At 43.3% G+C, this 21,847-nt stretch overlaps 1 pseudogene; it reads right to left on the bottom strand.

Annotated features, from left to right (window-relative positions):
• LOC146548240 (NACHT, LRR and PYD domains-containing protein 12-like) overlaps window positions 1-21,847 on the bottom strand; it is a 233,326-nt pseudogene that overhangs the window by 113,056 nt on the left and 98,423 nt on the right.

Here is a 21,847-nt window from a genome sequence, read left to right as displayed (position 1 = left end):
TTTTCATTCCAACAAGTCATCTTCTGACCTGGACTAACAACACTGGTCTCTATGTGCAGCTGGCTGTGAGACCAGTGCTCAGGGAGCGTCTACAAAGTGCAACACTGAAAGAACATCACACACTCATTTGCTTCCAGCACTTTCACACAAACATCTACTGTCATTATTGTCACCAAACTCTGTGGATCCTTTATTGCAAATTCAAATGGGATCAAATGGTCAGACAAAAGAGGGTTATGAGGAAATATGATGAAATGTTGTGTATTAGCAGCAACTTATTGAATCTTTTTCCTCAGAAACCAAACAAAATGATTGACAAACATGTTTTTACAAACTCAGTGTTGGACTTGGATCAGCAGGATAAGCTGATGTTTAAAGGCATTTGAGTCTCGCTGTATGAGAGTCCAGTTCTTACTCAATATTTATGGATGATGTTCTTTCAGTGTTGCACTTTGTCGACGCTCCCTGAGCCTCACAGCCAGCTGCACATGGACCAGCTGACATTACCCAGCATTAGAGGCGGCTGTAAAAAATTCATGTTCCCATTTAAATGGTTTTAATTTGAATAAAACGATGTTGATTCATTCAATCCTGAATCGATGTTTAATATAAATGTATTTTGCCAGAATCTCAGGTTAAAGCTCACAAACTATTTCAACAAGCAGCAAACAGATAAAACAGTAAATGAGAGCAGCTAAACACACAAAGATGGAAACACAGAGCGTGGATCGTTCACTCGACGGCACGTACACGGACACGCCGTCGGGGCTGAAAGTGGACAGCTCACAGATCCTGAAGCTGCAGGTTTCATCTGTCTCCAACCAAAACTGAGTGAAGCAGCAGCAAAAGAAGATCCAAACTCTGCTTCACGTTTGATCAATATGCTCATGAATTCTCTCTGACTTTGGCTGTTCCTGCCTGCACAGCTCTCTCTCTCTCAGTGTACTCCAAGAACAGCTTCAAACATCTGTTTCTGCATCATTCACTGTTTATTAGCCACCAGTCTGCTGTTGTGTTCAGTGCTGTCGGCCTCTGACAGTAAAGCCTCATTTCTGCTGTTCCATGGAAACTTTTTAAAATGATGACAGATTACAAACTCTCAGCTGTGTCTGTAATCAAACCTCTGTAACTTTGCTTCACTTCAGCAGCATCAGCTCATGTTCACATGTTGCTTCATGGTTTGCTTCAGTTTTTGATCGACTGCAGAATATTTTGAAGGTTATCTGCTATAAAAAGCCAGAAGAGGAAAATCTGCTTCATGTGTTTCTGTTTGATCCTCAGTGACTTTGACACAAAGGCCTCTGCTGTGATGATCACACCTCTGATCAAGTCTCACAGTGTCACAACTGATAAATGATCAGAGTTAGAATATTTCTGACTGTCTGCTGTGTGCCGTGACCTTTGACCTGCTAAAGACAGTCAGCTGTGGATTATTCATTGTTGTGTCTGATACTTAGAACTGTGAGGAAGAAGCTACACAGTTAATCAGGGTCCCCTCTCTCTGAATCAGGAAAGGTGGGCAGGCCGCGTGTGGGCCGTGGGCCATACGTTGAGTATCACTGTTTGAAATGTGAACATTGTTCTGCTGCAGTCAATGGACTAAACCAGAGAAGAAGAAAACAGACTTTACCATGAAGATCCTCAGTGTGGATCAGTATAATATCAGCCTGATGTCTGCAGTTTAGTGTCAGCACAACTTTCACATCATATTCATCTCAGCACAACTAAAACATGCTGACTGACCTAAGAGTTTCAAGTTTACATCCTGGACTCTCCAGGAAACCACACAGATGCTTCACTCCTGGATCCTGCAGCTTGTTGTTGATGCTCAGGTCCAGCTGTCTCAGATGGGAGGGGTTGGACTTCAGTGCTGCTGCCAGATAATCACAGCTGATCTCTGACAAACCACAGTTCCTCAATCTGTATAAAGAATGAAAGATGTAAGTTTATTAGACAAAGAGCTTGAAATCATTCAGTGTTTCATCATCTGTTCAGAGCTGAAGAAGGTTCAGAATGTAGAAGTTTAGAAAATGGAAACTCCAAACAGCTGAAGCCAACAGGAAGCAGCTTCAAACAAACACAACAAGAGAAAAAACTCTGAATGTTTCACATTAAAGTCGTACATTTCTCATAAAAACAGGACAAAGACTTGAAAAAGTCGTGTTTTTCCTTCCAGGAACCACATGGCTTCACTTTTAAAGGTGAAGTGTGACAGAAATGGACATATTTGAAGTCCAACACCTTTTTCCAGTCACATTATTAAAGCAGACAAACTGATGATGACATCTCTGGGGTCTGATTAATAGAAAAAAAATGTCTTTGAGACCTTTTGTAACTGACAAACTCTTCATCTGCTAACAACACTGAGTTGAATCTCCATGGCTGATAGTTGGAGCAGGCATCAGGAATACACATTGAAAAAACAAGAGGAGAAATCACCAGAGTCTTATAATCACATTCTGTAACTAAAGGGAGACGTTTTTCTATACAAATATATGTTTTATGGACATTAGAAAAAAAAGAGTATTGACGTGAAGCAAGATTATGAAATCTCCATACATCAGCCAGCCCATAATTATCAAGAAAGCTCTGAATAACGCATGCTGAGTTTGGACTAAGTGTACTTTTGTGTGAACTGTGGTCCATAGCAGATAATGAGCAGTTTAGGTCTCCCTCAAAGATGATATTGTGTGATGACATTAGTGAAAAATCTGTGATCGTCCCAATTAGAGGCGTAGATATTTGCTAAGATCAAATGAAAACCATAAACTATGTTTTCTGCACTTAAAATCCTGTAATTTTCTCATAAATCGACAGTGCGCCTTATGGATGAATTCTGGTTGTGCTTACTGACCTCGAACCGATTTTATGTGCTACACGGCGCTCAGAAACCTTTCAAAAGATGTTTTGGTACGACTTTGCTCAGCTACGAGGTCGCACCGCTTGATGGATTGTTGGAGCATTACAGCTACGAGGAGCCTCGCGGAGTGATACGTACTCTGCTTCAACGTAATATTACTGTATTGAGTGTGTATAAGGACCATAAATGGCACCTGTAAGAGACACGGTTACAAAGAGGGTTTCAAACTCCAGGCTGTCAGTCACGCAGTAGAACCTGGGAACAGAGCAGCTGCTTGTTATTATGCTCAGCGTCTGTTTACATTTTGACTGCACGATTGTGAGCTTTTTGTTATGCACAAAAACAACAGTTTTCTTTTATTTATGGAGCATTATTATTTAATAAATGCTGATCATTTATTTCTGAGTAATTGTTTCATGTACATCTACGCTGTATGTTAATAAATGTGCCTGTGTGAGATTGGGACACAGCTTTGACTAAGAACTCTCTTTTTGTTCGAACTTTCTGGCTTTAAAAATATCGAGATATATACCGTATATCGCCACCCAGCTAAAGAATATCGAGATATGAACTTTGGGTCATATCGCCCAGTCGTAATATTGCAATAGGTTGTCCGTTAAACTCAAGCGGGGCTTGGGCCCTGGCACGGCGTAGCCACACAATCCTGGTAGTAGTGACGCTCGGCTATGACGGCGTGCGGGTTACCAGCTGGCTTTCTCAGGATAGGGCTCCTGTGTGAGCGGTCGACAATAACGTCTTTATCCATACCCAGCACTTCACGTAGTAGCACGGATACGGCCGTGGAGGAGCTCGAGTCCAGGCCCTCTGGGATCCCTATGATGTGGATGTTAGCTCTCCGCTTCCTGCCTTCATCACATTTATCCTTCAGGTCAGACAGCTCCTCCTTCATACTCTCTACTGTAGACTGCAGGGTGGTCACCTCATCGCTCCACATTGACAGCCCATCCTCAGCTTCTTTCACTCTAACCTTTACTCCATCAACTTCGCCGCACGTCGCCGCCATGCTGTTAGCGATCTCATTTCTCAGTCCTTGCACGTCAGCCCTTATATTGTCAAAATCTTCTTTCAATGCATTTCTGACTTCTTCTTTTAACAGCGTACTAATGTCCTCTTTAATGGATTGAAGAAGCTCCAGTTTTAGAGCAGTAGGATCCACATCACGCGCGTCTGTTGAGTCTGCTCTTCAGCGGCCGTAGAGCTGGACGCTGCCCTTTGGCCATCATCGATACTCTCGCCCGAGATCGCACCGGGGCTAAAATATTCACCTGCTCAGCTGTTTTTGATCAGTTTGAGCCTGTGTGGTTTGATCAGGTGGAGGAACGATGTGATGCTATAAAGACATCATCTTGTCCAAATGAAGTTGTTCCAACACGTGTTTAAAAAGATTTTAAAGGTTGTCGGTTCCGACATCTTAGCGATTTTTAACAGCAGTCTTAGTTCAGGTGTTGTACAGCCTGTTTTAAACATGCTGTTGTACAGCCTGTACTAAAAACCTGATCTGGATCCTCTGTCCGCTCAAACTTCAGGCCTATTTCAAAGCTTCCCTTCCTGTCGAAGATTTTGTAAAAGATTATATTTGTTCAGCTGCAATCTGTTGTAAAGGTTTCAGTCTGGTTTTAAAGCTCTTCACAGCACTGAAACTGCACTTTGAAAAGTTCTTAATGATCTTTTATCAGCCACTGATCAGGAGACTCAGCTGTGCTTTTGGATCTGACCGCTGCCTTGACCACAGCATCTTGACCTCACCATTGGAGCATGGCGGCATCAAGGGCGCTCTATTAGACTGGTTCAGCTCTTTTATTAAATCGCATTATTACATTTGGGGCTTATATTTGACGGCAATTTGAAAAACAGCTGAGCTCAGTTGTACAGCGGTCTTTCTTCAAACTGAGGCTTTTATCTAAGGTGAGATCATTTCTATCTTTTAAAAACCTTGAACGGGCGATCCACGTTTTCATGACGTCCCAGCTGGATTAGTGTAACTCCTTATATGTTGGAGTTAGTGGGACCTGCCTGGCAAGACTGCAGCTGGTCCAGAAAGCTGCAGCTCGTCTTCTGACACAAGCTCAAAGACATTTATCGTCCCAACAACCACATATACGCTGGTCCCTCGCTGTAACACAGTTCACCTTTGGCGGCCTCGCTGTTTCGCTGATCTTTTTTGTGCAATTTCGCATGCTTTTGTTTTTTACAGCGCATTGTGTTCTGCGTCCTGATTGGCTGTAGACCATCATCAGCCAATCTTGTGCCGTGTCTCCTGTACAGTACAGAATGTGTTCAAATTTACAGCAGTGTGACTCTGCAGTGCTGCACTTAGGGCTGCCACAAACGATTATTTTGATAGTCGATTAGTCATCGATTATTTTTGCGATTAGTCGACTAATCAGATCATTATCCATTGGACATAAAACATACAGCTTACTGCACAAGCAGGCATCTGCTCTTATATAACCATCATTAGCTTACAGCTTGAAGTGTGTAAGGTCTGTGCTAACTAAAAATAAAGACAAGATGATAGTTTATTAAATTTTAATGAAATTTGCAGATTGTTTCGGTGAAGTTTAATAAACTCCTTGCTATCTAAAATATAACAGGACACTGGAGTATATTCTGGAGCATCTCACACTTCTGATAATCAGCTGTCTGCTTGACATTTATTCAGCTGTGTAAAAACTATAACTTTAATCTCAGCCAAACCGATTTACTCAGGAACAAATAAAATACTAAAAAAAGCCAAACAATAACATTTTTAAGTTATCTAAGTGACTTGTATATGTTTAACCCGAGTAGCGAAAGACAGCGGTGGGTTTGAAAACGATTTGCCGGGAGTCCGGTGTTCTCACGGGCTCTAGTGAGCCTAGTGGCTAGCCATCGAGCTAGTGGGTAACAGACGTCTCCGAAAACGTCGGAGCGCTTTTGAAAATATGTGGTGTCTTGATAAACTGAGCAGATATTTGAGGTTTACACAGCTACATTCTCGCCTGAAAATATGTTAAACGTTTATTTTGTGACCCAGAAAGAATAATAAGAGTAATATTAAAACTAACTAGCTGCCGCCATTGTTGGAAACTGAACTAGGCTGCGCTATGAATTCTGGGACACAGCTTCTTCTTCTTCTTCTTTGGGGTTTAACGGCAGCTGGCATCCTTGTACATGCAGTGCTGCCATCTTCTGTTTCAGTCAGTTATTACACTCTTAAATCCTGCTACTTATTCCTGCGTCTTTTGTGATCTTACAAAGCTTCAAACGACGCGTCGACTATTAAATCAGTCGTCGACGATTTTGATGTATGTTTGTACGTTTTGTCCCAACAAACAACAATGATGACGAGACGTTTTGCACCTGTGGTAGCAGCCAAAGGCAGAGGAAGATGCTGACCATCATAGTTTCAACAAGGAGGCAAAAAGGTTGTAACTGTCCACAACAAGAACATCGTAAGGATGGAGTCAGCTTTGGCTTTGTGGCTCAGTGACCGCAGGAAAAAGAACATCGTGCTGGACACTAGGGCTGCCACAAACGATTATTTTGATAGTCGACTAGTCACCGATTATTTTTGCAATTAGTCGACTAATCAGATCATCATCCATTGGACGTAAAACATATAGATTATTGCACCAGCAGCATCTGCTCTTATATAACTATCATTAGCTTACAGCTTGAAGTGTTTAAGGTATGTGCTAACTAAAAATAAAGACAAGATGATAGTTTATTAAATTTTAATGAAATTTGCAGATTGTTTCGGTGAAGTTTAATAAACTCCTTGCTATCTAAAATATAACAGGACACCGGAGTATATTCTTGAGCATCTCACACTTCTGATAATCAGCTGTCTGCTTGACATTTATTCAGCTGTGTAAAAACTATAACTTTAATCTCAGCCAAACCGATTTACTCAGGAACAAATAAAATACTAAAAAACCCAAACAATAACATTTTTAAGTTATCAAGTGACTTATATATGTTTAACCTGAGTAGCGAAAGACAGCGGTGGGTTTGAAAACGATTTGCTGGGAGTCCGGTGCTCTCACGGCTCTAGTGAGCCTTGCCCCCGCTAGCTATCGAGCTAGTGGGTAACAGACATTTCCGAAAACGTCGGAGCGCTTTTGAAAATATGTGGTGTCTTGATAAACTGAGCAGATATTTGAGGTTTACACAGCTACATTCTCGCCTGAAAATATGTTAAACGTTTATTTTGTGACCCAGAAAGAATAATAAGAGTAATATTAAAACTAACTAGCTGCCGCCATTGTTGAAAACTGAGCTGGGCTGCGCTATGAATTCTGGGACACAGCTTCTTCTTCTTCTTCGGGGTTTAACAGCAGCTGGCATCCTTGTACATGCAGTGCTGCCATCTTCTATTTCAGTCCGTTATTACACTCTTAAATCCTGCTACTTATTCCTGCGTCTTTTGTGATCTTACAAAGCTTCAAACGTCACGTCGACTATTAAATCAGTCGTCGACGATTTTGATAGTCGACGTAATCGTGACTAGTCGACTAATCGTGGCAGCCCTACTGGACACCAACATTATCTGCATAAAAACTCAAAAGCTTTATGAAACTTTACCTGACAGCGAGGAGCCCAGGCCATGGACGAGTGCTCCTCACACAGAAGCTCATTTAATGCCAGCAAAGGCTGATTTGACACGTTTCAGAAACACTTTGCTTTCACTCTTTAATAATGAACTTATTTTTCTATGAAGGTTTGAACTTTGTTTAAACAAGAGAGAAAAGTGTGAAAATGTTCATGCCTGTCTGAGAAAAGTGTAGAAAGTGTGCAGTGAGGGTTTAACTGCCTTAAAACTTCTATAATACTTGTAAAACATAAAGCTGCTACTTCATTCTGAGACTTATTTTTAGAACGTAACTCGATAAACGAGCGACCGCAGTACTGTATTGTGTTTATTTTGAAAACTCTCAACAGGATCTTCAGATTTATTTTGAAAGCTTTATCTGGAAAACACAAACACATAAGCAGGAAACAAAGAGCGTGATATGAAACGATAGACGTTTTCATATGGTCATCATATATACATCGTTCTATCGAACAGCCCCAGCTCCTGCTGTCAGTCTCTGTAAATCTGCTCTGAAAACACATTTGTATTCACTGGCTTTTAATACAGCATGAGAGTTATTTGATATTTGATGTGTGATATTAATATTAGGAGTTATTTTACTCATTATTTTGGATTCTTGTACAGCACTGTGGTCAACGCTGCTGCTGTAATTAATGTGCTATAAACACATAAACAATCTGCAGTTAAACATCCAAAACTAAAGATGTGATCACTGCCTTTAGAAAATGTGCTGATGCACAAGATATCAGCTCCATTAAGGTGGAATGTGGCCATGTTAGAAACATGTTGGAAGAAGTTTGAAGCTGAAACTGTGAAGCTGAGAGTGAAAGAGCTCCAGCGTCTGTCACAGGAAACTTTCTTATTTCCACACTGATGAAAGCATCAAGCTTTGATTTCCTGCTGCTTTTATTGAGTCACACTGTGAAACTGAGCCACAGCTGAACCAGCATCCCTGTACAGCAGACACTTACAGCGCTTGGCTGCTTCCATTGGACCCTCTGCACAGAGCTTCAGTTTCCTCTTCTGGTCCCAAAGTGCAGAACAACAAGGTTTCAAACAGCTTCGTTCCAGCAGCATCAGCCACAGACATGCAGAGAGAATCCTTTGGTTGTGTTGTGTGTTTGCATATCTGCTGTGTTGCTTTGTGAGGATGGATCATCTCCTGCAGCTCCAGATAAACAAGCTGGACCTGAACCTGGTAGCTTCACTTAGAAGACACTTGTGACGGGAACGTGTGAGAAGTTTTGTGCAGACAAGTGTGGATTTAGAGTGTGGGACGAGCTCTCCACAGTCTTTGTGGAGATCCACATTCTGCATACTGCCTGTGAGAAGCTGCAGACATTTGTCCTCCAAATCCACTGAGCAGCTGCTCGTGGTGGTATTAGCTTCATGTGTGCGTGTTAGCATGAAGCCTCGGTCACACTCTGCTGTGGACACGGTCACGGACAGCTGGACGCCTGATGGACGAGTCGTCCTTCCTGTTAAACTTCTTTGAGCATGAGAATAGCATAAGAAGCTCAGTGGACACTGTTCAGGGTTTTAACTCTCGCTTTCACTTCAGCTTCACCAACAACAGCACAAGCAGAGCAGCCCACTGCCTGCATGGCTGGCACAGCGCCCCCTGGTGACTGTAAACCACTACAACATGTAGACGGCCGTCTGCAGGCTGGATGTAGCACCACCGCAGAGACGTGCTGCAGCTCTGTTTAGTTACCCAGCTGACAGCAGAGGCTGTAGTTTACTGTTACCAACATGGAAAACTGAAGCTTCACCAGCTGGAGCTACAGAGCTGGAGAACAAAGGAGACTGAGAGGCCAGAATGATGTGGGAGGAAACATCAAGAGCCTGTTTGAAAGGAGACACATGTGGATGCTGTGCCAGTCTGTGGTCTGTCAGAAGTCAGCTGAGTCACACTGCAAGAAGCTGCAGAATCTCAGAGGAGGAGATTTGGAAGTGTTTGTGGGACAAACTGGACTCAAAGAAAGAAGATGTTTGTGAAGTCTTTGGTGGAGGTGAGCAGTGTGAAGCAGAACACATGCAGATGAATCAGGAGGTCAGCATCAGTGTCTCCTTGTGGTGGACGGTAAAAGAATCAGAGCCAACGCTCCCGTCCACCCTCGGCATGAAGCAGTGCTGTTTCTGAAACAGGAGGACAAGTCCAGAGAAGACAGAGGAAGCAAAGATGAGGGTGGGACAGGACAGCAGGACTTCCTTCACACCTGCAGCTCCATCACACTGCTGTAGCTCCTCTTCATCACACATGTACCTGCAGCCTGTCTTCAAGTCCAGGAGTCACCTCCACACAGTGTAGAAGCCTCCTGTGCAGACCATGGAGTCCAGCCTCTGTCAGGGAAGTCGGCACTAAAGCCTGAAAGACTTCAATCTGTCTCTGCTCCACCCGAGAAAGACCAGCACCGTACTTGTTGTGCATTCAAGGAGGGAACATCAGTGCTGCATCGTGGGAACAACACCGCAGGAACAAAGACACAGCACGGCCGATGAAGGACGAGGACAAAGGAAAGGTGAGTGAGAAGGCCCTGGTGGTGTGGACGGACCTGCAGGGGCTCCAAGACTGAGGAGCAGAGACGTCCATGTACCAGCTGAGGATGCTGCAGTGATCCAGGGAGCTCGGTCCAATCTGAGGCCGTGTGAACTACGTGGACCACAGTTTCTTCACAGACTTCAGCCACGTGAACATCTGGAGATCCAACAGTGCACGAGCTGTGAGCCATCAGCTGTTTCTCTCATCAGCTGCTGGAATGAGAGCTGCTGGAATCATCTCGAGCAGCAGGAAATCACTGATGTTGTTTCTAAACAAAGATATGGGACTGAGCTCCGCTGAGCTCCTTCTACTTTCATCCAGATAGAAACACTACAGTCTGCTGATTATTGCTTTGCCTCCATCACACGAGCTCTTTATCCTGTTCTTCACTCTCATTGGTTCTTTGTCTGCTTGTTTTTACAACAGTAGTCTTCTGATTGGTCAAAGGAGACAATCAGCTGTGACTAAATGTAGCTCCTACAGCAGTGATGGGAATAACTACTGAAGCTAATCCAGTATCAAAGCTCAGGAATCAGCAGCTCCCACCTCGTTTTCTTTCAACAACTATTTTTAGCTGCTGTGTTTTTGTGTTTCTGCAGACCTCAGACATCCTGCTGCTCTGGACAACTTTTTCATTCTTTTGTATCATTATTTTGCTTTTCTTTTATTATTATGTTATATGTATTAATATGTGAAACACTTATTCTTTGTGTTTTTGCTTTGCTCCTGTCAAACTGCTTTAATAAAATCTGCTGCAGTCTAAACTGTGGACGTTCCCTTTTTAACCCTTTGTGAAACAATAAAGGTTTAAATCTGAGTATTCATCTATGTTAGTGTTTAATGGGTCTAATAGGTTGCTTTGGCCTTTCCCAGTAATATCTTCCCTTGCAGTCTGTGGTCCAGGCTTCTAAAACCATCCCAGGTTAACAAGAACTACAATCTAGAGGAGAGCTGCCATAACAGGTGTGACTGATGAGATCTGACCTGCAACGTTACTCAGGTTTGTTTGTATCAGGACAAGCAGGGAAGCCGCCTGGACGTCAAAGTAGTTAGAGCTGGGCGAGTGTCCTCACCCACATCGGCTTCACAACTCTGCATCATCTACTGAGTAAGACTCAGAGGATCAGAGATTAGAAGGTCTACAAAGAGCTGAACCAGACTTCCTGTATAAAGGTTTTAGTTCCACAGATCGACAGTGTCAGCACAACTAAAACGTGGAGACTGACCTCAGAGTTTCAATTTGATGTTGTGGATTCTCCAGAAGAACACACAGCTGCTTCACTCCTGAATCCTGAAGCTTGTGGTAGCTCAGGTCCACCTCTCTGGGATACGAAGGGTTGAGCTTCAGCACTGCTTCCAGATAATCACAGCTGATCTCTGACAAATCACAGCGCTCCAATCTGTATAGAGAATGAAAGATGTAAGTTTATTAGACAAAGTGCTTGAAATCATTCAGTGTTTCATCATCTGTTCAGAGCTGAAGAAGGTTCAGAATGTAGAAGTTTAGAAAATGGAAACTCCAAACAGCTGAAGCCAACAGGAAGCAGCTTCAAACAAACACAACAAGAGAAAAAACTCTGAATGTTTCACATTAAAGTCGAACATTTCTAACAAGAGTGTTTTAAAGACAGCGTCACTGATGATCATCTTCTGCCCAGTAAAACTTTGGTTTTCCACATGTGAGTGTTAATGATGCACAAAGACTGTGAGTGCAAAGAGGGAGCGAGGAGGATGACAGAGAGATGGTACAGGAGCATCAAGAACCCGGCGAGGAAATGAGCAGAAGGACTTTGGAGCCTGTTGGATTGAAGCTTTCACAGAGACGTGTTTGACTGGACACCACCAGGACAGACTTTTAATCCCAGGATTTGGATGAGCTTTCTGTCTTTATGTTCACAAATGATGCTGTAACTCTGTGACTGTCCTGGAACTGTCAGCAGTGTGGTTACGTCCTTTTGACCTGAGTTTCCACAGCTCTTATAACAGCAGTGTACATTCAGACTGAGACACGCTTCAGTCTGTATGGACCTGTTTCTGTAGCTGCCACCATCATTCTACATGTTTGTACATCAGCTTATCAAATCCTGTCTGCTGTCTTCATTTATTACTCTTCACCTGCTTCAGTCTCACTGTGTGGGCGGAGCTGCCTGAGCCCCGCCCACACAGACACAGCTCCTCTCTAGAGCTAAACTTCTGCTTCATCTCCGCCTCTTTTCTTCATCCTCCACCTCTCTTTTCTCTTCTTCGGTGTTCTGCAGCCACAGAGCCTCACAGCCGTTAGCACGCCCATACCTGAGCAGCTAGCATTACCCAGCATGCCGTGCAGCAGTGTCAGTTTGTAAATGTGCAAGAATTGCTGCTCCAAACTGTTTCACAGAGTGCTGTGTGCCGTGACCTTTGACCTGCTAAAGACAGTCAGCTGTGGATTATTCATTGTTGTGTCTGATACTTAGAACTGTGAGGAAGAAGCTACACAGTTAATCAGGGTCCCCTCTCTCTGAATTAGGAAAGGTGGGCAGGCCGCGTGTGGGCCGCGGGCCATACGTTGAGTATCACTGTTTGAAATGTGAACATTGTTCTGCTGCAGTCAATGGACTAAACCAGAGAAGAAGAAAACAGACTTTACCATGAAGATCCTCAGTGTGGATCAGTATAATATCAGCCTGATGTCTGCAGTTTAGTGTCAGCACAACTTTCACATCATATTCATCTCAGCACAACTAAAACATGCTGACTGACCTCAGAGTTTCAAATCGACATCGTGGATTCTCCCGAAAATCACACAGATGCTTCACTCCTGAACCCTTCAGGTTGCTGTAGGTTCCACTCAGGTCCACCTCTGTGGGATACGAGGGGTTGGACTTCAGTGCTGCTGCCAGATAATCAAGGCCAATATCTGACAAACCACAGTCCTTCAATCTGTAGAAAGAATGAAAGATGTAAGTTTATTAGACAAAGTGCTTGAAATCATTCAGTGTTTCATCATCTGTTCAGAGCTGAAGAAGGTTCAGAATGTAGAAGTTTAGAAAATGGAAACTCCAAACAGCTGAAGCCAACAGGAAGCAGCTTCAAACAAACACAACAAGAGAAAAAACTCTGAATGTTTCACATTAAAGTCGTACATTTCTCATAAAAACAGGACAAAGACTTGAAAAAGTCGTGTTTTTCCTTCCAGGAACCACATGGCTTCACTTTTAAAGGTGAAGTGTGACAGAAATGGACATATTTGAAGTCCAACACCTTTTTCCAGTCACATTATTAAAGCAGACAAACTACAAGCTCATTTTCATTCCAACAAGTCATCTTCTGACCTGGACTAACAACACTGGTCTCTATGTGCAGCTGGCTGTGAGACCAGTGCTCAGGGAGCGTCTACAAAGTGCAACACTGAAAGAACATCACACACTCATTTGCTTCCAGCACTTTCACACAAACATCTACTGTCATTATTGTCACCAAACTCTGTGGATCCTTTATTGCAAATTCAAATGGGATCAAATGGTCAGACAAAAGAGGGTTATGAGGAAATATGATGAAATGTTGTGTATTAGCAGCAACTTATTGAATCTTTTTCCTCAGAAACCAAACAAAATGATTGACAAACATGTTTTTACAAACTCAGTGTTGGACTTGGATCAGCAGGATAAGCTGATGTTTAAAGGCATTTGAGTCTCGCTGTATGAGAGTCCAGTTCTTACTCAATATTTATGGATGATGTTCTTTCAGTGTTGCACTTTGTAGACGCTCCCTGAGCCTCACAGCCAGCTGCACATGGACCAGCTGACATTACCCAGCATTAGAGGCGGCTGTAAAAAATTCATGTTCCCATTTAAATGGTTTTAATTTGAATAAAACGATGTTGATTCATTCAATCCTGAATCGATGTTTAATATAAATGTATTTTGCCAGAATCTCAGGTTAAAGCTCACAAACTATTTCAACAAGCAGCAAACAGATAAAACAGTAAATGAGAGCAGCTAAACACACAAAGATGGAAACACAGAGCGTGGATCGTTCACTCGACGGCACGTACACGGACACGCCGTCGGGGCTGAAAGTGGACAGCTCACAGATCCTGAAGCTGCAGGTTTCATCTGTCTCCAACCAAAACTGAGTGAAGCAGCAGCAAAAGAAGATCCAAACTCTGCTTCACGTTTGATCAATATGCTCATGAATTCTCTCTGACTTTGGCTGTTCCTGCCTGCACAGCTCTCTCTCTCTCAGTGTACTCCAAGAACAGCTTCAAACATCTGTTTCTGCATCATTCACTGTTTATTAGCCACCAGTCTGCTGTTGTGTTCAGTGCTGTCGGCCTCTGACAGTAAAGCCTCATTTCTGCTGTTCCATGGAAACTTTTTAAAATGATGACAGATTACAAACTCTCAGCTGTGTCTGTAATCAAACCTCTGTAATTTTGCTTCACTTCAGCAGCATCAGCTCATGTTCACATGTTGCTTCATGGTTTGCTTCAGTTTTTGATCGACTGCAGAATATTTTGAAGGTTATCTGCTATAAAAAGCCAGAAGAGGAAAATCTGCTTCATGTGTTTCTGTTTGATCCTCAGTGACTTTGACACAAAGGCCTCTGCTGTGATGATCACACCTCTGATCAAGTCTCACAGTGTCACAACTGATAAATGATCAGAGTTAGAATATTTCTGACTGTCTGCTGTGTGCCGTGACCTTTGACCTGCTAAAGACAGTCAGCTGTGGATTATTCATTGTTGTGTCTGATACTTAGAACTGTGAGGAAGAAGCTACACAGTTAATCAGGGTCCCCTCTCTCTGAATCAGGAAAGGTGGGCAGGCCGCGTGTGGGCCGCGGGCCATACGTTGAGTATCACTATTTGAAATGTGAACATTGTTCTGCTGCAGTCAATGGACTAAACCAGAGAAGAAGAAAACAGACTTTACCATGAAGATCCTCAGTGTGGATCAGTATAATATCAGCCTGATGTCTGCAGTTTAGTGTCAGCACAACTTTCACATCATATTCATCTCAGCACAACTAAAACATGCTGACTGACCTCAGAGTTTCAAGTTTACATCCTGGACTCTCCAGGAAACCACACAGATGCTTCACTCCTGGATCCTGCAGCTTGTTGTTGGAGCTCAGGTCCAGCTCTCTCAGATGGGAGGGGTTGGACTTCAGTGCTGCTGCCAGATAATCACAGCTGATCTCTGACAAACCACAGCTCCACAATCTGTATAAAGAATGAAAGATGTAAGTTTATTAGACAAAGTGCTTGAAATCATTCAGTGTTTCATCATCTGTTCAGAGCTGAAGAAGGTTCAGAATGTAGAAGTTTAGAAAATGGAAACTCCAAACAGCTGAAGCCAACAGGAAGCAGCTTCAAACAAACACAACAAGAGAAAAAACTCTGAATGTTTCACATTAAAGTCGTACATTTCTAACAAGAGTGTTTTAAAGACAGAGTCACTGATGATCATCTTCTGCCCAGTAAAACTTTGGGTTTCCTCATGTGAGTGTTAATGATGCACAAAGACTGTGAGTGCAAAGAGGGAGCGAGGAGGATGACAGAGAGATGGTACAGGAGCATCAAGAACCCGGCGAGGAAATGAGCAGAAGGACTTTGGAGCCTGTTGGACTGAAGCTTTCACAGAGACGTATTTGACTGGACACCACCAGGACAAACTTTTAATCCCAGCATTTGGATGAGCTTTCTGTCTTTATGTTCACAAATGATGCTGTAACTCTGTGACTGTCCTGGAACTGTCAGCAGTGTGGTTACGTCCTTTTGACCTGAGTTTCCACAGCTCTTATAACAGCAGTGTACATTCACCTGCAGGCACACACTGCCTCTGCTTCAGCTCTGTTTATGAAGCACAAACTGCAGGAACCAAACTCAGACTGGCTCATTTCAATCATGTCTGCTTACAAAGACACTTTGAAACTCTTATCAGTATGTTTCCTGTCCTACTAGGAGGGATCAAACTCTGGACCTTTGTTGTGGATCAGTGAAGGATGCTTAGAAATCCCTCCTGCTGCCTGAGCTTGAACATCATCAGCACTTTAACACTGAGCAGATGGACGTGGAAAAGGCCTTCTGTCTTTATCTGACTCAACTGTTTCCTTATGTGGGCTGAAGAAAACACCGTTGTAGACTGTATTTATATGAAACATGTATATTTAATGCATTTAATGTATTTGAACCATATTTAATGCATATTACAGGATGTAACAGCTGCATATGTGTCAACAACAATGGCTTTGATTTTGCCCCCTATGAACATTTCTGTAGCTCCGCCCCTGCAGCAAACGTGTGTGAGAGCAGCCACGGCCCGCTCCTCCATGGTTTCGTTCACACTCATCTCATACTGAACACACACACTTTGTAGGAATCATCAGTACTTTGACTGTTTCTCAGGTTAGCTTCAGGTTAGCCATTTAGCATTTCTCCAGTCTGAGTCACAGAGCGTCACATGACGTGACAGAAGCTGATTGGTCAGCTGCAGTGATGGTGGTGGAGCAGCATTAATGATGATGCTGTAGAACAACAGGAACACGGGGATATCAGACTGTTAGTGGGTTTAGTCATTCCTGCTGCACTTTGTCCTTCTTATTGAAGTGACCTGCTGAGAGCTCACACTGTTCTCTGTAGAAATGATGTCAGTCTGACTCGTCACATGTTTGGAGGCGTGTTTGATGTTTGCTCTTCTGGAAACTCTCAGTATCAAATATGGAAGATGCAAAGGAGACACGCTTCAGTCTGTATGGACCCGTTTCTACATGTTTGTACATCAGCTTATCAAATCCTGTCTGCTGTCTTCATTTATTGCTCTTCACCTGCTTCACTGTCACTGTGTGGGCGGAGCTGCCTGAGCCCCGCTGTTAGGTTTTGTATTGTTGATTGTCATTTATGCTTAGAAATATTTAACCATATATGAGTCTGCCTACAGGAGGGAGGTTGAACGTCTGGTGTCCTGGTGCAGCCACAACAACCTGGTGCTGAATGCCCAGAAGACAGTGGAGATTATTGTGGACTTCAGGACGCACACAGCCCCACTCCCCCCCATCATCCTGTCTGACACCCCCATCACCTCTGTGGACTCATTCCGCTTCCTGGGTACCACCATCACCCAGGACCTGAAGTGGGAGCCCACCATCACCTCCGTCATTAAGAAAGCCCAGCAGAGGATGTACTTCCTGAGGCAGCTGAAGAAATTCAACCTGCCAACACGGACGATGATGCAATTCTACACTGCAATCATCGAGTCCATCCTCACCTCCTCCATCACTGTGTGGTACGCTGGAGCCACTATCAGGGACAAACAGAGACTGCAGCGTGTTGTGCGCTCTGCTGACAAGGTGATTGGCTGCAGACTCCCATCTCTGCAGGACCTGTACACCTCCAGGACACTGGGGCGTGCAGCTCGGATCTCAGCTGACCCTTCTCACCCTGGACACAGTCTGTTTGACCTGCTCCCCTCAGGCAGGAGGCTCCGGTCCATTCGCACCAGAACCTCTCGCCATAAGAACAGTTTCTTCCCCTCTGCTGTCGGACACATGAACAATAACCGTATGACTGTTCCCACCACTAACACCCTACGCTGTGTTCACTGCATCATTCCATGTTTGGCACTGATCACCACCTGCACTCATGTATATATCATGTATATATCTATCTACTTAGCACTTTTAATTCTTATTCTTATTTTTATATTTTTATGACACTATGTTTGCACTGAAGCACCGCAGCAATTTCCTAATGTTGTAAACCTGCTCAACATTTGGCAATAAAACCCTTTCTGATTCTGATTCTGATTCTGATGCTTAGAGGTGTATAATCAATTGTGTACTGATAGGATGTGTGATCTTTAGCAGGCTGCAAAGGCTTGGTGTGTATTCCACACTGGAATGCACACCTACATCCTGGGAGCATGGGAAGAGGTCGTACCTTGTTTTATTGTTTTATGGCAGGATAAACGTGGCTGTATCTGTTTTATGCTAAGTGCCTTTTGTTTAGATGAACTGTTGGACTTCCAGACCAGCAGGTTTAGGGAAGTCATTTATGGGGTCACACTCTGACCCCCCCCCACACACACACACAGTATTCTTTGTTCACATGTATACCTATGTAGACGTCATATGTTAATGACCCTATGCATATTCATGTAACCACAATAAAAGGAGTGCTATGGGGAACGACACTTGGCTCCAGGCAGGTCTCCCTCATGCATAACTTTCTGCTTCTTAATTCAGATCAAACTGAGGTTATTGTACTCGGCCCTGAAAAGCTTAGAAATATGGTATCTAAGCAGATTCTTACTCTGGATGGCATTACCTTGGCCTCCAGTAACGCTGTGAGGAACCTTGGAGTCATTTTTGACCAGGACATGTCCTTCAACGCACATATTAAACAAATATGTAAGACTGCTTTCTTCCATTTGTGCAACATCTCTAAAATTAGAAATATCCTGTCTCAGAGTGACACTGAAAAACTAGTTCATGCATTTATTACTTCCAGGCTGGACGACTGTAATTCATTATTATCAGGATGTCCAAAAAACTCCCTGAAAAGCCTTCAGCTAATCCAAAATGCTGCAGCAAGAGTCCTGACAGGGACTAGAAAGAGAGAGCAGATTTCTCCTGTTTTGGCTTCCCTTCATTGGCTTCCTGTTAAATCCAGAATTGAATTCAAAATCCTGCTCCTCACATACAAGGTCTTAAATAATCAGGCCCCATCTTATCTTAATGACCTTGTAGTACCATATCCCCCTATTAGAGCACTTCGCTCTCGCTCTGCAGGCCTACTTGTTGTTCCTAGAGTATTTAAAAGTAGAATGGGAGGCAGAGCCTTCAGTTTTCAGGCCCCTCTTCTGTGGAACCAGCTTCCAGTTTGGATTCGGGAGACAGACACTATCTCTACTTTTAAGATTAGGCTTAAAACTTTCCTTTTTGCTAAAGCATATAGTTAGGGCTGGACCAGGTGACCCTGGATCCTCCCTTAGTTATGCTGCAATAGACGTAGGCTGCCGGGGGATTCCCATGATGCATTGAGTTTTTCCTTTCCAGTCACCTTTCTCGCTCACTATGTATTAACAGACCTCTCTGCATTGAATCATATCTGTTATTAACCTCTGTCTCTCTTCCACAGCATGTCTTCATCCTGTCTTCCTTCTCTCACCCCAACCAGCAGATGGCCCCGCCCCTCCCTGAGCCTGGTTCTGCCGGAGGTTTCTTCCTGTAAAAAGGGAGTTTTTCCTTCCCACTGTCGCCAAAGTGCTTGCTCATAGGGGGTCATATGATTGTTGGGTTTTTCTCTGTATCTATGAAGCGCCTTGAGGCGACTTTTGTTGTGATTTGGCGCTATATAAATAAAATTGAATTGAATTGAATGAGTAACAAGAAGAACTTTGCCTACTTCGTGTCTTGCTTGCTGTGTAATTATATTGTCTTCAACGTTCCAGCGAATAGGTTCAAGCTACAAACCTATCACCCACCCACACAGAAACATTTCCTCTCTAGAGCTAAACTTCTGCTTCATCTCTGCCTCTTTTCTTCATCCTCCGCCTCTCTTTTCTCTTCTTCGGTGTTCTGCAGCCACAGAGCCTCACAGCCGTTAGCACACCCATAACTGAGCAGCTAGCATTACCCAGCATGCCGTGCAGCAGTGTCAGTTTGTAAATGTGCAAGAATTCCTGCTCCAAACTGTTTCACAGAGTGCTGTGTGCTGTGACCTTTGACCTGCTAAAGACAGTCAGCTGTGGATTATTCATTGTTGTGTCTGATACTTAGAACTGTGAGGAAGAAGCTACACAGTTAATCAGGGTCCCCTCTCTCTGAATCAGGAAAGGTGGGCAGGCCGCGTGTGGGCCGCGGGCCATACGTTGAGCATCACTGTTTGAAATGTGAACATTGTTCTGCTGCAGTCAATGGACTAAACCAGAGAAGAAGAAAACAGACTTTACCATGAAGATCCTCAGTGTGGATCAGTATAATATCAGCCTGATGTCTGCAGTTTAGTGTCAGCACAACTTTCACATCATATTCATCTCAGCACAACTAAAACATGCTGACTGACCTCAGAGTTTCAAGTTTACATCCTGGACTCTCCAGGAAACCACACAGATGCTTCACTCCTGGATCCTGCAGCTTGTTCCAGCTCAGCTCCAGCTCTCTCAGATGGGAGGGGTTGGACTTCAGTGCTGCTGCCAGATAATCACAGCTGATCTCTGACAAACCACAGCTCTCCAATCTGTATAAAGAATGAAAGATGTAAGTTTATTAGACAAAGTGCTTGAAATCATTCAGTGTTTCATCATCTGTTCAGAGCTGAAGAAGGTTCAGAATGTAGAAGTTTAGAAAATGGAAACTCCAAACAGCTGAAGCCAACAGGAAGCAGCTTCAAACAAACACAACAAGAGAAAAAACTCTGAATGTTTCACATTAAAGTCGTACATTTCTCATAAAAACAGGACAAAGACTTGAAAAAGTCGTGTTTTTCCTTCCAGGAACCACATGGCTTCACTTTTAAAGGTGAAGTGTGACAGAAATGGACATATTTGAAGTCCAACACCTTTTTCCAGTCACATTATTAAAGCAGACAAACTACAAGCTCATTTTCATTCCAACAAGTCATCTTCTGACCTGGACTAACAACACTGGTCTCTATGTGCAGCTGGCTGTGAGACCAGTGCTCAGGGAGCGTCTACAAAGTGCAACACTGAAAGAACATCACACACTCATTTGCTTCCAGCACTTTCACACAATCATCTACTGTCATCATTCATGTTCCTGCTCCTCTGGATTCAACGGAGCCTCTGCTCATGCCGTTGCCATGGTGAATCATAGTATGTGGCTCCATAACTCAGACTGAGCATGCTCAGAGCTGATTGGCCTGACTCTGATCAGCTGATCCAGAAGAGGAAACTCTGCTATATGTACATTATTACATCTACACCTGAATCACAACACTCACACAAATATATCAACTGTGTTTAATATTTTGGCATGTAGATCATTTATGTGCTTCAGCTCTTCTTACATTTTACCACCAACATGTTTCAAAAGGAGCAGCTTTTACTTTGAAGGCCAGCTGTTTGTGTTTCCTGTTTTCATTGTTGGATAATGAAATAAGTCGATGCTTCAGTGCTTTGAATTGTTACACAAAAATAAGCAAAGTTTCTCGTTGTTCAGGCAGAATCGAGCGTTGAAGAATGAATTCACACGTCAATAAACATTTTCATCAGCACAAGCAGGACAATGAAAGCAGGAAATACCCCAAACTGCCATTTCTCATTCTACAACTTCAACAACTGCACATGAATTATACTTCATACACAGACCCACAGTCTCTGATTGCTCTGAAATCTCACTGACAGCCAATAGAAATAAAGAAAAGTCCAGACTGACAGTCTCTGTGGGGTTAGGCAGTGAACTGCTCACGCTGCGTTCAAGTGCATCACAAACTATTGGAATTGGATCCAACTTTGTGAAGCAGATTTCTTCTCAGCTGCTGTTTTGAACATTTCCTCATGAACTGTATTAAACTCTGTAAATGAACTGAGAACTATTTCTACATTTGAAACTATGGATTCATTTTCCCGTTCACTTCTGTACGTTAGTGTATAAATGAATGTTAGACTGGGCTCCATGGAAACACTTGGACTGGTCTCAGCTGCCTTCTTTCTGTAGTCCTTTCTCTTCTCCAGCTTCTGTTTGAAATCCTCTCACAGAGCCTGAAACCTGCTTTGCTGTCATGTTTGGGCCTGTGTTCCTCTGCTTTAACACAAACCTCACCACAGCAGCTGTGTGGGTCGTCTCTGTAGCAGCCCGATCAGCTTCTGATACATGAACATCATCACAGCTCCTAACTTCACCTTTA

This window comes from Mchenga conophoros, linkage group LG23 (assembly GCF_057382185.1).
Source record: "Mchenga conophoros isolate Kocher_MC1m ecotype Shallow Benthic linkage group LG23, M_conophoros_male_GT1.1, whole genome shotgun sequence".
NCBI lineage: Eukaryota > Metazoa > Chordata > Actinopteri > Cichliformes > Cichlidae > Mchenga > Mchenga conophoros.
The sequence above is the reverse complement of the archived record's forward strand: the minus strand, read 5'-3'. Positions and strand labels throughout refer to the sequence as shown.